This window comes from Periplaneta americana, chromosome 6 (assembly GCF_040183065.1).
Source record: "Periplaneta americana isolate PAMFEO1 chromosome 6, P.americana_PAMFEO1_priV1, whole genome shotgun sequence".
NCBI classification, from domain to species: Eukaryota; Metazoa; Arthropoda; class Insecta; order Blattodea; family Blattidae; genus Periplaneta; species Periplaneta americana.
In genome coordinates this window covers 2750658-2768517 of record NC_091122.1, presented here as the reverse complement: position 1 = coordinate 2768517, position 17860 = coordinate 2750658, and the positions used below count along the sequence as shown (strand labels likewise).

The 17860-nt window shown below is 35.4% G+C and overlaps 2 protein-coding genes across 6 annotated transcripts in view; both read right to left on the bottom strand.

Annotated features, from left to right (window-relative positions):
- rut (adenylate cyclase rutabaga) overlaps positions 1 to 2369 on the bottom strand; it is a 681419-nt gene extending 679050 nt beyond the window's left edge. For all 5 annotated transcript variants that reach the window (XM_069827313.1, XM_069827316.1, XM_069827315.1 and 2 more), the window contains exon 1: positions 1921 to 2369. The gene's annotated coding sequence lies outside the window, so the exon portion shown is untranslated. The remainder of the gene's footprint in view (positions 1 to 1920) is intronic.
- A 5202-nt stretch (positions 2370 to 7571) lies between these two features.
- Positions 7572 to 17860, bottom strand: part of LOC138700900 (protein FAM117B-like) — a 79250-nt gene continuing 68961 nt past the window's right edge. The window contains exon 9 of the mRNA XM_069827312.1: positions 7572 to 17860. This exon is cut by the window's right edge and continues 24757 nt beyond it. The gene's annotated coding sequence lies outside the window, so the exon portion shown is untranslated.

Sequence of the window (17860 nt, the reverse complement as noted above, 5' to 3'; positions counted from 1 at the left end):
GAGGGGGGGGGGGGGGGAGATTATTAAAATTGTTTACAATTTACATTGTCGGTATTTTAAATTTCGTGCATTATTATTATTATTATTATTATTATTATTATTATTATTATTATTATTACGGTATATTTATTAATATCCTTATAAAAGCTTTAAAACGTAATTTTTACAGCCATCCAATTTTTAAAAAGTCAAATTTCATATTGTGTCGGCATCATTATTTTTATTACAAGGTCGGTAATAGGCGGTAGGTCTCTTTTGTTTTTTCTTCTCTTTTCAATTTTTAATTTGTAATTACACTTGTATCTGTTTTACCTCTTTTTTCATGCTTTTTTTTTATCAATGTAGAGTATCCACCGGCCACTGAACGAATATTGGTTAAAGGTCCGCCGATTTTGGAATAGACACCGACGCACTTAGGTTAGGTTAGTTTAGGTTTTTATTATCCCGTCAAGATGTTTAGGATTAGTGTAAAACTGGTCTATGTCTCCTATAGTGGGAGGGACATAAGTAACATTCACCGGTTTTTTATCTGTACTGTCTATTGTAATTGGGGCTTTGCCCTGTTATGGACATAAATAGATAAATAAATAACAAAGACAGCATTGTTATAATTCGAACGTGCCGCAACACCAAGCACAGGGAATTATATTGAAGGAGGGGTAGGAGGACTATGCCTTATGTCGATGTAGATTTTGTTACTCTGACACTGAAAAATTAGAGAAGGGAAAACGATTATGCCTTTAAAAAATACTCAAATCTTAATATAGGCCTATGTTTTTTTTAATTCATGGGAGGGAGTTCAAACTCGGTAACCTCCCCCTTTGCATACGGCCCTAGGATCGCTCAGTCTTCATTCCCGGCAAGAAATCGAACAACTCTTCATAAATGTAATGACTCCCTGACCGTGTGGTCAACGTAACACAAAACAGAACACAAATTAGAGAGACACACCCAGTCTCGTGGGGTAGCTAAATCTGTACTTCATTTGATATTATTATTATTATTATTATTATTATTATTATTATTATTATTATTATTATTATTATTATTATTATTATTATTATTATTATTATTAATGGTGGTGGTGCTAGTGGTAACTTTCCTCCAATCCATATCACTTCTGTCTTCATATTCCCGTTTTTTTTTTCGGCATACAATAAGCAACATTCGGAGCGCAAACTGTTCAATTTTACAGACTATTTATTTTTTAACTATAGCTCGATAAAATGATTAACTCTGTGCGTGTTTGAAGATCCTTGAATAGTGGTCCTCGTGCAAATCCTGGAAGTGATATCGTTTAAACCATTTGGTATTAGCTAGAATGGAAGTCTAGCACGTGAAAGACAAAATAGGATCAATCATTACACAAACAAAATGCCTGAATTTTTGGTTTACATAGGCCTAATCGTAACAATGTATCTCAGTATACCACACCAAATTCAGCAACTTCTGATACAGATACTTCAGCAAGGATAGAAAAAAGGCAAATTAAATTCAAAACGAATACGTGGTTGCTAAGGTAAACATCTTTCGACTAGATGTCATCCTGGAGTCAAATAACTACATTGGAACCAACAAGATCATTAAGGGGAGGGAGGGGGGGAAGTATTGCTCGATCACGTATAAATGAAACTGGTTTTGAGATATAGAAAACATGCTTCGATTGGAACATGTCATAAATCCTAAGAACAAAGCCCCAAACATGAACACAAAGAAAGAAAAAAAATCAGCTACATTCACGCACAATATCCAAGGCCCCCTTCATTGATCCAGGAGGCCTGGCAAGTATCTGTTCATAGCCTTCATAAAGAGAACACGTTTCTCTAGTGCTGTCAAAGGTATTCAGGGATAAAGTTTCCCCACTTCTACAAACACAGCAATATTCTCACATGTATCCAATGGGCTATTAATAGCACTTACCTATTTTCGATGATATTTTGGAAGTCGTTTTATCCGTTTCTTTTTCTGCAATTTTCATTCGATCGTTGTGTATCTGTTTTTTCTGCTTCACGAAAGTCCTTCGTCGATCAAACACCACAAAAAATATATAAACCCCAAGAACAACAAAAAAAAAAAAATCAACCCCCAACAATAAAAAAAATCACACCACAAACACAAAACACTTCCAATACACCCCTCTTGATGATGGTTTTCTAACACTTCACACAGGTATTACATATTTCGTATCACAAAATGGTAGATGAACAATATTCTAATGGATACAATCGAGTGAACTACTCTTCCAGGGGCATTTTTTTCTTCCCTCTCTTTTTATATCGAATATCAGCAAGCTAGTTTGTCCGCCTACTAGCACACAGGACGGACAACTGACAGCACAAGCGTCAGCCGTGCAGGAACAGCAGCGCTGCCAAGCGGTCCTCCTCTGAACCAGAAACTTGACTCCCCATAGTTTAAATCAATGCTGCCCAGCACCAACATTACAAACTAAAATGTTACCAAATAAACAGCTGCGACAATATAATGACGTAAGGTTCGCTAGGTTATCAAAATAAGTCAATTAATCTGGATATTATAGAAGAACCATGTTGAATTTTAACGAAATATCTTAACACAAAAGATTAAGTGTTCATAATTATATATCAATAAAAAACATATATATTGTAAATACTCTGAAAATATCCATTATGACAAATGTATAAAATTCAGAGGAAAAGAATATTGTATTACCACATACCACTACCCTGTGGAGTAACGGTCAGCGCGTCTGGCTGCGAAACCAGGTGGCCCGGGTTCGGGGAAAGTTACCTGGTTGAGGTTTTTTCCGGGGTTTTCCCTCAACCCAATACGAGCAAATGCTGGGTAACTTTCGGTGCTGGACCCCGGACTCATTTCACCGGCATTATCACCTTCATATCATTCAGACGCTAAATAACCTAGATGTTGATATAGCGTCATAAAATAACCCAATAAAATTAAAAAAAAAAACATACCACTAGTGTATACAGTCGCGAAGCTCAATACGTAGTAAATATGCAAACATTAGATAGTTGCTCACCACTTACTTACTTACTTACTTTTAAGGAACCCGGAGGTTCATTGCCGCCCTCACATAAGCCCGCCATTGGTCCCTATCCTGAGTAAGATTAATCCAGTCTCTATCATCATATCCCACCTCCCTCAAATCCATTTTAATATTATCTTCCCACCTACGTCTCGGCATCCCCAAAGGTCTTTTTCCCTCCGGCCTCCCAACTAACACTTTATATGCATTTCTGGATCTGTGGTCGTGCCGGAGAATCAGTCCCATTCCGAGGCTCACCACTAGGATCGTTAATATCGCCTCATTACAGGCAATGCAAGATACTACCGTCACAGTCTATTGTTTCTAGCACCCTCAAAACTCAAGCTTCGTGACTGTATATAGTAGATTGTGGTATTACTACAGAAACATCTAGTTCTCACAAACCATGCATTCGCGAAATACGGGGTTTCAGCTCAAAAAAGATAACATTTAATGTTTCAACCCCTTTCGGGTCGAAATGTCGTAAGATTCAACTCGCAAAATATATAATACGAAATTCTGTGTATACGCGAAATATTTTAGCACGAATTTATTCTAAATTAATATTTTTTATGATAAATTTTTATTTTTGTTTACGAAATTTTAATTCAAGTATCAAAGATTGATAATTTGTGTACAAATATTGAAATTTAATATCCAAACCCTATTTCAATAAGAATTTTCAATCTAAAATTAAAATCGGATTTCAAGCGACTATTTTAAAATGTGAAGTAAAATTAATAGCCTATCCTGAATGTTTTGTGGTTCCTATCAGTTTGTATTATTATTCACACATAGGACATGAAACTTTTACACACATTTCTCTACAAAACATAATTAAATCCAGATAGAAAACTGTAGGCCTATTTTTAAAGTGTACAGTAGTGGCAAAAAAAAAACCGAACCGACCCTTGTAGCTGATTTCAGACCCTTGTTCACTCCAGACTGGTAACTAAGACTTTCGTGGTTCGAATCCTGCCTGGGAAGGAAACTTTTTTTTTTTTTTTTTTTTTTTTTTCCTTATTCAAATTTATTCCCAATACCCTTTGCAGCGATATTTTACTACGGTACTTAATTAACTTATTATTTCCAAAACATGAATTTTACCCCGTTGTACTAGTAGACTTTTAGAATATGCCATTAGGAAAGTTCAGGATAACAGGCAGGGTTTGGAATTGAACGGGCTACATCAGCTTCTTGTCTATGCAGATGACGTGAATATGTTAGGAGAAAATACACAAACGGTTAGGGAAAACACGGAAATTTTACTTGAAGCAAGTAAAGCGATCGGTTTGGAAGTAAATCCCGAAAAGACAAAGTATATGATTATGTCTCGTGACGGGAATATTGTACGAAATGGAAATATAAATATTGGAGATTTATCCTTCGAAGAGGTGGAAAAATTCAAATATCTTGGAGCAACACTAACAAATATAAATGACACTCGGGAGGAAATTAAACGCAGAATAAATATGGGAAATGCGTGTTATTATTCGGTTGAGAAGCTCTTATCATCCAGTCTGCTGTCCAAAAATCTGAAAGTTAGAATTTATAAAACAGTTATATTACCGGTTCTTCTATATGGCTGTGAAACTTGGACTCTCACTCTGAGAGAGGAACATAGGTTAAGGGTGTTTGAGAATAAGGTGCTTAGGAAAATATCTGGGGCTAAGCGGGATGAAGTTACAGGAGAATGGAGAAAGTTACACAACACAGAACTGCACGCATTGTATTCTTCACCTGACATAATTAGGAACTTGAAATCCAGACGTTTGAGATGGGCAGGGCATGTAGCACGTATGGGCGAATCCAGAAATGCATATAGAGTGTTAGTTGGGAGACCGGAGGGAAAAAGACCTTTAGGGAGGCCGAGACGTAGATGGGAGGATAATATTAAAATGGATTTGAGGGAGGTGGGGTATGATGATAGAGACTGGCTTAATCTTGCACAGGATAGGGACCGATGGCGGGCTTATGTGAGGGCGGCAATGAACCTTCGGGTTCCTTAAAAGCCATTTGTAAGTAAGTAAGTAAGTATGTACTAGTAGACTATATTATAAAACTCTTCTGTATGTATTTCAACTAGATTGTGACTATAATTAAGACTTTATAGTACTATTAAGATTTTTTTTTTACATGTTCCATATTCTAGCTGTGAAGCAATGTACGAATACCATGGAATGTAAATAAATACAATACGAAGGATTCAGTAGCTGCTTTAGCTTCACTTACTTCAGAAGGTTTAGCACAGCGTTGACTGCACTGGTGTTCTGATCTGATTACTTGGTTGGTTCCTCCGCCAACTGTAAGACGAATATCAGATAAATCCATGGGGAATCTTCGAATGCATTTCGCCAAAACAGCATTTGCGAAACCTGTAGTAGACAGGGCTGGGCAAAATACTGACATCCAAGTATTTGAAATACAAATACAAAATACTTTTAAAAAATTAACCAAAATACATTTGTATTTCAAATACTCAAAATACATTTGTATTTGAAATACTCGATACAATGTATAAAGAAATAAGAATATTACCGAAAATTTAAAATATTATATTAACATTAAAATTATTTTTATCTCGAAGTTTTATATAAACACTATGACTGAACATTCTTCCTTTTCCCAGTCAGCAATGAAATTATGCTATACATGAATAATTACTGCTCCCTTTCAAAAAAGCCAGTTTCTCAAGAAGTTCATCAGATAAGGATCCCCTTGCTGGTGAATGAATAAATCCTGCAAAACAAAACAGTCTTTCTACAGGCGCAGAGGAACACAAACTTGTATTATACTTTATAAAAGCTTGTTTCTCTGTTGGGTAATTCTCTGGAGTGCACAGGGTTGTCCCTTTGCCATTGAAGAATTGTATGAGCTCATACTCCACAGTAGACAAGTTCTTTTCTTTTTGCTTTTCAAAGTCTGTTGTACTTGAGTTGAAAACATAAAAAATGTTTCTATCGTCTGAACTGACCAAAGATGTAGCAGACAACTGCTCAGCTGATTTCACGCACATATTCTGTGTCCTCTTCTTATCACTTGGTGAGGCAGTGTCAGGTAGCTGGCTCATCTTAAATGATGGGTGGAAACAAGCTGCCAAAATAGTTCAATTTGCTTCTGGGGTCAGATCAAACATCGCTTTAAATCTTGATCAAAGCAAACTTATTAGGATTGGAGTTACTTGGAATAGATGGCGTAGATTACTAGATAACAGAATATGTAACCTGTTTTTGAGGGAAATTAATGTGGATAGAAGTTGGCCGTAACAGCACGTCTTCTCATTTTGCATTAAATCAAGGGCTACGGCAATGGGTTTCAGAACTGCACAATATTCTTCGAGATAATGAAACTCAACATCTTTGAAGGTTGGCAATCCCACTTTTTCACATATACACAGGTGTGAAAATTATTAGAATAATCTTAATTTTAAAGGTTTTTTAATAGTTCCTACACAAATATTAATTGAATTGATCAATATTGGTATATACTCCTATACTGATGTATGATATATTTACTACTAAAAATGCCGGAAAGCATTGTTGTACATTGGTATTTTTCTTATTTTACAATTGTTAAGGGAATTCAGAAATTATTATATTATGTTGGCGGAATTGGAAACATAAAAAATTATATGCACAAAACAGATGTATACGTTCATTTGAACCTTCACAACAATGTAAACGCAAAGAACAATTTGTTTAAAGCATTTCTTAATTAATTTTTTATGTTTCAAATTCCGCCAACATAATATAATAATTTCTGAATTCCCATAACAATTGTAAAATAAGAAAAATACCAATGTACAACAATGCTTTCCGGCATTGTTAGTAGTAAATATATCCTACATCAGTATAGTAACATTATATACCAATATTCACCAATTCAATGAATATTTGTGAAGGAACTATTAAAAAACCTTTAAAATTAAGATTATTCTAATAATTTTCACACCTCTGTACTGTTTATATCATGTTTGAATTGCAATATTTAAGAGATTGCACCATAAAGAGAATTCCATCGAGTTGGGCAAGGAAACTTTAATGAATATTTCAAGACATCTGATATAATTTCTGAGAATTTGGGTCCCCTAGACGCATTCCATAATGCTGAACACTTAGCAAGTGTTGGGTGACGGATCCTTGATGCTGTTGGAGATTTCTTTATGGCATTAAGGAAATCAGTTGTGGCAAGAAAACTAAGTGTATGGCTAGCACATCTGAAATGGGCAGGCAAATAAGATAGAAGTTCATTCTTCAAATACAAATCCAAAACTTGAAGGACAAGGACAAGAAGAAGAAGAACAACAACAACAACAACAAGAAGAAAGTATTTTGAGTATTTGAAATACAAAATACATCAAATTTATATATTTAAATACAAAATACTTTCTAAAATCCTTGCAAATTACAAAATACAAATGTATTTCAAATACTGCCCAGCTCTGGTAGCAGATACAGCGATGTTAAAAAATAAACACAAAATTACATAATTGCTGCAAGGTAACTGAGGACAGGAAGGGCAGGTAAGGGAACTGCGACACAAACTGAGATTCCAATAATAATTTCTGTTGTTTATTTGTATGGGGGATACAAAAAATTATATAGCACACAGTTGTGAATTGACTTAAAATAACCCCATGTAATAATAAAAATGAAAGCTGAGCGAGGGTGCTGTGCCCCACTCTCTTATTGTTAACAACTGAAAAGAAGTGGTTGATATATTGTCATTCACTCTTTGTAAGATTTTCTTTAAAGATTATTTTATACCACAAAAAAGATAAAAGGGAGGAAAAAAATGTCTGGTACATTCATTGCCCTATTCGTATATTTTTTAATGTTTCATCTATCAAACTTTGTCAGTGCTTTTGTTTAATATAATACCAAGAATAACTTCATGTGCCTTAACGTTCGTTATTTTGCTTTGTTTATCCGTGACACGTACGCACGCACACGCACACACACATACACACACTTGTTGATGTAGCAAGAGATCATACTGTTTCTTAAATGTATATTTGTATCTCCACCCTGGACATCTGCAGTCAGACAGTCGGGGCTTGCTTACAAAACTCACAAATCAAGGCTGCACACTTTCAACAGAGGAACTAGAACCTGGGGAAACAAATCTTGTTCCAATATTCAGTCTGCGTACACATTCACAGAGGGCCCAGCAGAAATACCCACCACGCTTTACATGTAACTTCAATATCAATGCTACCAACACATAACCCTAATTTCATTTTAATGAAACAGTTATTTTAATTTCCATGGCAAAAATAAAACAAATGCCGAGCTGTGCTGTTATTTTAGTTTCCATGGTAACAATAAAACAAATTCCGAGCTGTTATTTTAATTTCCATGGCAGCAATAAAACAAATGCCGAGCTGTTATTGTAGTTTCCATGGTAACAATAAAACAAATTCCGAGCTGTTATTTTAATTTCCATGGCAGCAATAAAACAAATGCCGAGCTGTTATTTTAGTTTCCATGGTAACAATAAGACAAATGCCGAGCTGTTATTTTAATTTCCATGGCAGCAATAAAACAAATGCCGAGCTGTTATTTTAGTTTCCATGGCAGCAATAAAACAAATGCCGAGCTGTTATTTTAGTTTCCATGGTAACAATAAGACAAATGCCGAGCTGTTATTTTATTATTTAATTTCCATGGCAGCAATAAAACAAATGCCGAACAGTTATTTTAGTTTCCATGGTAACAATAAGACAAATGCCGAGCTGTTATTTTATTATTTAATTTCCATGGTGACAATAAAGCAAATGCCGAGCTGTTATTTTAATTTCCATGGTAACAATAAAGCAAATGCCGAGCTGTTACTTTAGTTTCCATGGCAGCAATAAAACAAATGCCGAGCTGTTATTTTAATTTCCATGGTAACAATAAAACAATTGCCGAGCTGTTGTTTTAATTTCCATGGTAACAATAAAGCAAATGCCGAGCTGTTATTTTAATTTCCATGGTAACAATAAAGCAATTGCCGAGCTGTTGTTTTAATTTCCACGGTAACAATAAAGCAAATGCCGAGCTGTTATTTTAGTTTCCATGGTAACAATAAGACAAATGCCGAGCTGTTATTTTATTATTTAATTTCCATGGTAACAATAAAGCAAATGCTGAGCTGTTATTTTAATTTCCATGGTAACAATAAAACAATTGCAGAGCTGTTGTTTTAATTTCCATGGTAACAATAAAGCAAATGCCGAGCTGTTATTTTAGTTTCCATGGTAACAATAAAACAATTGCCGAGCTGTTGTTTTAATTTCCATGGTAACAATAAAGCAAATGCCGAGCTGTTATTTTAGTTTCCATGGCAACAATAAAACAAATGCCGAGCTGTTATTTTAGTTTCCATGGTAACAATAAAACAAATGCCGAGTCTGTTATTTTAATTTCCAGAGCAACAATAAAACAAATGCCGTGCTATTGCTAACATTGTATACTATACATTCTAAACATGTGTGCAATGAACTGAAAGGACTGATTTACTGCTCATGCTCGACTTCCAGAAATAATGCTGGTAATTCCAGTGCATCACTCAAACATTATTCATATTGATGTTCAAGAAATGATGAAGTACAAATGCATCTTAAATCAACAATATAACGGAAAAATACATAATCTACACTTCATTACGTTTCTTTTGATATGTTCGTAAGTCTGCATTATTTTTAACGTAAAAGGTTCATATCATGTTTAAAAAATCAACATAAAACTGCACCTTGCACACACTGAACTGCCTTTACCTTGGACTATCATAGTTTAATGTTTAATTTTTAATCACATAATGCTTGTACATTTCTTATTAGAATCATATTTTCAAATTTTCATTAATGATCATGGCATTCTAAAGAAGTTAAAGTTGATGACAACATCTATAATTCAAGACATGCAGCTGTTCTAATTTTAACTTCATCTGGCCAAGTTCATCACTAACTTCCTATATTGAAATTTCAAAATCATAATTAATCAAGTACTAACCCCTGTACATCTGAATCTGTAGTAACTTTCCAAATATAAAAGTTCCTTTACGTTCACAGGCAAATCTACTGCACCCTAGTTGAGTGTGGGAGTTTATGAAGTCAGTCATTCGTTTTTTATTTTTTTATTTTGTTTTTGATTGTGATTATTATTTTGACAAGAAGCAACTTGAAGGCTGTGAATGAGGTATACCCTGAACGATACAGCATTCCATCACTTTGAGCTCAGTGAAGTAGTATGAACAGTGCTACTCAAAGAGGCACAGTCTCTCCACAGAATAAATCAGCCACATATATTGCAAATTTAGCGATCTCGAACAATACGAAGGACATACCTGAGGTCACGTTATCTGGTGGCGTCAGTCTAAGGCTTTTCGAGAATGTATCACACCCAAAAATTAATACAGGAAAAATATTACAATTGGTGTTCCCTTATATTTAACAATTCCCATCCAACTGCTTGTCTCAATCAGTTTCAAACGAAACTCCGAGGCTTTAAAGAAGCAGATATGAATTCAGAAGAGCTGTCTACTCTACAAAGAGTTGTATCAAAATAAACAGACTGCAGCTATCTTTGAATGGCAATGAAAACATTTCAAGGGCATTAAAAAAAAACTATCTTTACTACTAACACGACATTTCTTGAAAGTCTAAAAGTCCATGTATCAAAGGAAGTTAAAAAACAGTAAAAAGTATTATCAGCGGCAATAAAATCTGATTACACTTACAAATCAGAGATGGCATTCCCAGTCTACAAGACACACCATTATGTAATATCACTTAGTCTATGTTATCGAAAAGTTGTCTTCATAAAATGGTAAAAACTTTCATCCTTTCTGAAGAGGATTTCATATGCAATTTAAATTTTGTAAAAATGGCAAAGAAGACTATAAACTGTATAGTTTATCCATTAGACAGTTGATTCTGTTATGAAAGATTAGCATATCCTGCCTACAATCCAGACAAAAATGTGCTCAATAGTTGAAACACATTGCCAGATAGTGTAAGATTTGTGCGATTTACCACATTAAGGCTTCACATATGAACACAGACATAAGTGTTTGTTTTTGCCAACTCTATTACCAACATTATCAACAGCATTTACAGATGCAAAATTATTTAACAATCTCCGACGTGGCACGGAGCAATTCAGGTCGAATAAATTGTTATCTTCAGTTTTATATGACAGTCTACCAATTTCGCAATATGAAGGAAACCTCAATTTCAAAGTCTACAACAATCCATGTTGAATCTTTCGTACACTACTTTTAACACTTGAATATAAATAATTCATTAAATGGTGATCTTACTCGTGTTAATTACGTAAGCAGGTGCGGCTTACAACTGTTTCGGTGCTACTTACCACCATCTCAACTTCGCTGCCTGTTGTGTGGGTGCGTTCGTGTGATGAAGAGTTGAGTCAAATAGTGTGTGTTTTCTGAAATTGATCTGTGTGTTAGGAATTTGATTAGGGTGTGTTTTAGTGTGTCTGTATATTTCATATTGTTCTAGTGTGTTGAGTTTTTGGTTTTTGGGTTGTATGTGTAGGATTTCCATGTCTGTGTGTCTAACCACACATACAATAACATAAATACAGACATGGGAATCCTACACATACAACCCAAAAACCAAAAACTCAACACACTAGAACAATATGAAATATACAGACACACTAAAACACACCCTGATCAAATTCTCAACACACAGATCAATTTCAGTACACACACACTATTTGACACCACTCTTTATTACACGAATACACCCACACAACGGGCAGTGAAGTTGAGATGGTGCCGAGACACAGAAGGCTCTGAGGATGGTGTCAAGTAGCACCGAAACAGCTGTAAGCCGCACATGCTTACATAATTAACACGAGTAAGATCGCCATTTAATCAATTATCTACAACAATGTCCAATTCAGGTGAGATTTCAGGTTTCCAAAATGATCAGACTCTGAAGAAAACTTCTGGGCTTTCAAATCATGTACTCAGATGTGATTTCTCTACGGTCCTCTTCCAGGTTCATCACTGGAGAGATAATATCACTTACACTTGGAGAAACCAAATCTCAACACAGTTACAAAACCCAACATCTGCTTCATAATATGCAATTGTCTGTTTCCTGATATGAACCACTGCCTGTATATTAATTTAACTACAGGGTGATTCATATGGAACTAACACATTTCTTTCTTTATTTCAAAACGAATGATGCTAGCCACAATTTGTTATACCTCAAATGTAAAGAATCTTTGGGAGATTACTAACCTCTATAGCAAATGTTGAAAATTCTTAATTTATTCGGCTGGAAATTCACTTAATGACCAGTTTTTAACGTCAAATTAAGCAGGAGTTTTGATACGAGATGCGCAGATGTTTATTCTTCAGTATGGTATTTCAGGTTGGGGAGGAATGGCAAAATCGACTCTCCATCCTTTAAATTTGCTCCAAAAAAGAATTATCAAAATCTGTCTATATAAACCTTTTGATTACCCAACAAAATTAATTTTTCAGGAATTTGGTATATCAAATCTAGAACAAATTTATAAACAAACTTTGCTGATTTACTTCTATAAAAATCACAATAAATTTAAATTTGATCCTCACGAATACCATACGAGACAAAACTACAGTTTCTTTCTAAATACTCCCAAATGTCACACAACTGCTGGATTAAAACACAGCAGAAATTTTGGACCCAAAATATATAATGCATTAATTAGAGCTTACCCTGAGCTAAGTACAGTTAACACACATAGATTTAAGAAACAAATCAGATTAATTATTTAATTGTTTAAGCTAATTGAGTTAAAAATTGATACTCTAATATTCATGTACTTTCGTATTTTCTATTTGTATATAGACCCTGTTATTACATGCTGTATGTATTTTACCATTTATTAATGTTATTGTGCTCAATGAACTCTCTTAATTTTGTGATATATTTTGTATAACTGATCTGAACTGCGCCCGAGCACGAGCTTCTGCTCTTTCGGGCTGCAATGCCTAATGTAGCTCAAGTGTAAAGTATTAAATAAATAAATAAATATTGTTGGCAGCTGTTTTCTACATTTTGTTTTAGTCACTGAAAATGCAGTTACACATTAAATCAACGGCTCTTCCTTGTGAAGCAATACAAGATTATGAATTCAATTACAGCTACTCGAAGGGCATACCAGAGAGAATCTGGTGTTCGTAATCCACCCCAAAGAAACACAATACTGGGACTGGTAAACAAATTGGAAACAACTGGATCTCTAAAAGAATAATTCCATTCCTAAACACAGAACATCCTTCTACTCTTCATCTTTCACCGTCTCTGCAGCTCATCTCTGGAACTCTCTACCACAACATGTCAGAGACTGTCGGGCATTGTCTAGTTTCAAAAATAAATTAAAATAGCACTTTTTGAATTAGATTCCTTTCAGTTATAAGCCCTTTTCTCTGCCATAGTTTTGTAAAAATATAGACTACATATTTCTTTCCTTCCTTTCTCCTTTTTGTTCTCTTTATCAGCCAATGAATTTATTATCATAGCCTTTTTATCGTGAATTTTATTTAATTTTGGTATTTCTTTTCTTTTTTATTATTATTCTATTACATTCCATTTTGATATATTCTTCCTTACGTTTTTCCATATTAACCATTTGTACTAAATGAGTTGCTTTCACTATATTTCAATGCATTTTACTTTCTTTTTTTTTCTATTATGGTATTATTTTCATGTTGTTTACTGTCGATTTTATTATATTATTATTATTATTATTATTATTATTATTATTATTATTATTATTATTATTTGTAATATGTTAGTATTCTGTTCTTTAACTTTTTGTTACATTTTAACTGCTTGTATACTTTGTGACCTGGTAGAGTGTAAGAGAAGGCCTTATGGCCTTAACTCTGCTAGTATAAATAAAGAATTATTATTATTATCATCATCATCATCATCATCATCATCATCATCATTATTATTATTATTATTATTATTATTATTATTATTATTCATTTTGATGACAATACATATACAGAATAAAGAAACATCTGCATATCTCGTGACAGGGAATCAAAACTCCTGCTTAATTTGACGTTAAAAACTGATCATCAAGTGAATTTCCAGCCGAATAAATAAAGAATTTTCAACATTTGCTATAGAGGTTAGTAATCTCCCAAAGATACTCTACATTTAAGGTATAACAAATTGTGGCTAGCATCATTCGTTTCGAAAAAAAAAGAAAGAAATGTGTTAGTTTAATATAAATCACTCTCTATCTCTCTACATGTAGAGAGTGTTAAAATTTTCAAAGAATACATTAAATTTATGGAACATTAATGCTTACTGCAGAATTCTGCCAAGTCTTAACACAAAATGAAATCTGCTATCATGCACAAACACAAAGTGTTACAGATTGGATTCCCAGACTGGCAAGCACTCCACTTTTTAGTCTTCAGGCCTTCTCCCGACATGGTATGCATACAAACACAATTTGATTTAAAGTCACAATTCACATATATCTTGCCGTCCACTTGACTTGCTCCTTATTCCATTCCACATCACTCCAACTCACACCAGTATTATCAAAACTCAATTACAATAAAAACACCACCAGCACCCCGAGCCACCAGAGTGCCTGACTGCAGATGTAATGCTTATCCGTTACCTGATATCTGTCTCTACTGAGCCGAGCACAATTCTATGTTACTACGGAATCAAGAGAGACCCGTGCTGCCCTCCTCTTCATTATGGCGTGATGAACAACTACAGAACAACAGCGAGAAATGCAACAACCTCAGTTCAGTCTAGTACAAACACGGTGTCCGATTGTACTAGGAAAATGTTCGGCCGTACAACATACGGTATGTGTAAGCAAACCATACTCTTTAAAAATTAATAGACAATCTCGGAAATTCAGTAACGGTAAAGTATGTACACAAATGCAACTACGAACATACCATCAAAACATGTCCACTTGCACACATCCTGTCTCACATTCTTCCATACGGGTGCACACACAAAGACATCTGCAAATTCACTGTTTTCTCATAGATTGCATGCTCCAAGATGTCTGACAATCAGTAGTGGCCCGCGGTTGCAAAGGTTGGCAGTTCTGCATGAAAAAGTGTATTTAGCAAACGCATGCTGTTTATTGCATCTAAATCGGATAACGCGTGTAATTACAGCCTCTTCTCGAAGTTGACTGTGCACCTGAAATTGTACTCCAACAATCCGTGCGCTACACCTCTCCCACCTGGTACATTAGTCACGTAGTGGGGATGTGCCCCACATGCTTTTCTAGTTTTTTAAGTCAAATTAACTAAATCCTTCACTCCGGTGCTTGTCCATATATTTTCTCCTCTAAACAGAATACAGAAAGCGTTTTCATGAGCGCAGCAAAAAACCAGTCGTTTCCATTACACATTTCGGTATTAAAATGACTGGTAGGCTACATGATTTCGTCCACTTTTTCCAGAAATTTCAATATTTAAATTTTGTGTAGGACGTCCTAATTTCTTAAGTTAACGTGTAATTTCTCTTTTAATTTCGAAAAGGGTTAGTCCATTAGGTTTTCATTTCATTCATTTTTAATATAAAACATTTCCTTAGACACACTGACTAATCACATCACACCACCCACAGTACTATAACACACTGGAATTGCAATGATATACGAGGGGGATCCAGGAAATAACGACCGTTCGCACATACCCGCCGCGCAGCTGACTCCCCTTCCTTGTTTGAAGGTCAACTGGCTTCCTTAACATGTGTTCTCATAATGTTGTAAGTACTGACTGCAACAAGTTGCCATTGTGCATTTTGTGTTACTTCAAAATGAACGACGTGATTGATAATCCCGCCGACTGTGAGGTGAGGAGTGTGATTCGATTTTTGAATGCCCGACATTTGAAACCTGCAGAAATTTACCGGCAATTGAAAGAAGTGTATGGTGATACTGTAATGAATGAAAGAAATGTGAGAAAATGGTGCGAGTTTCATCGTGGACATTTGTTCGCCCATTGTTGAACATTTCGCACCATTTTCTTTCATTCATTACAGTATCACCATACACTTCTTTCAATTGCCGGTAAATTTCTGCAGGTTTCAAATGTCGGGCATTCAAAAATCGAATCACACTCCTCACCTCACAGTCGGCGGGATTATCAATCACGTCGTTCATTTTGAAGTAACACAAAATGCACAATGGCGACTTGTTGCAACCAGTACTCACAACATTATGAGAACACATGTTAAGGAAGCCAGTTGACCTTCAAACAAGGAAGGGGAGTCAGCTGCGCGGCGGGTATGCGCGAACGGTCGTTATTTCCTGGATCCCCCTCGTACAGTAATTCAGAAGCCTATGTGTTCTAACGCAGGTCATAAAGAGATGAGGGTGTTGGCGGTTCTTTTGTATATTCGGAGAGAGCTGCTTCGGCTGCAGCTCTAATGCAGTCTTATGGGACGGTGAAGAAAACCAGTTTTCTGCTGCCGACTACCCTACGTTGAGCTTCAGGAACTGACGATCACAGATCCGAAAAGTACACTACAGCTAAAATTCTCGAGCAGTTCAAGGCCCCTACAGACAGTAAAATCTCGAAAAGAAGGAGAATGAATTGGAAATATAAATGAAACAACGAACTAGATAAAAGCACGTTTTACATTCTTAATTTTTTCAGGTCCATTTAAATGGTGGTTCTGCAGCTCTGCAGTTCTTATTGTAGAGCCGCCCCTGCTGACAAACTAGATAGCAATGGCTTCACCTACTGTACAGGGAATAATAAAGTTCAACAGAAATGTAGTTAAGTGTGGGAAAGAAGAGAACAACTTAACATGAAATGAATATATGATCAATCAATCTTCTTAATGTATCCAGCTGTTTGCTGACAACATAAAGTCCACTATAGTCCACTGTGGTCTATTCAGTTGTTGTTTCTCACTAGAAATGAGGGGTATTTTGATCGGTGTTCATTATAGATGCTGTTGCTAGTAGCCAGAGTTGGGGTGTAGTCAATATATACTGCAGGGCTGTGTCTTCATATTGTTCTAGTGTGTTTAGTTTGTGGCTTTTTGGTTGGATGTGCAGTATTTCCATGTCTGTTGATGTCTCTGTGGGTGTGGTTGGCAAAGAACACATCACAGCCATAACAAAATTACAAAACACCTCCACATATGCAGAACACATCACAAATGCCAACCACACCTACAGAGACATCAACACAGACATGGAAATACTGCACATCCAACCAAAAAGCCAGAAACTAAACACACTAGAACAATATGAAATATACAGACACACGAAAACACACCCCAACGATATTCTCAACACACAACTCAACTTCAAAACACATACACTCTTTGACTCTACACTACAAACACACCCTCAGAGGAAACAAGAGGCGCCAAGACCAACAACGACCAGTTCTGAAGATGACCGAAAATAGGTCGAAACATGTTAACAAGGTACGTTAAAATTTAACACAAAGTTCTTATCATGCATATTCCGAAGTGATACAGTGTTAAAAGTTGTGTAATCAAGATGTATTAAAATTTATACTGCCCTCATTCAGGTTTGAACCCTGATACTTGAACCCAGGGGCAGACAGTGACCCCCCCCCCCCCAATTTCCAAAGATAATGGCAATACTAAGGCGTAAATATGAAAATGATTGGAGCAACAATTTGGGCAAGCATGCTTTGTGCGTACACTCATACGGATTGCCAGTTCAACCACATTCATCACACACTACCATTTCCATGAACAAATTTTAGTTTTTTTTTTTTTTTTTTTTTTTTTTTGTAACGTAACTTGCTTGAAAGGTTTTCCATCAACATAGAGAGTAATTTATTCTG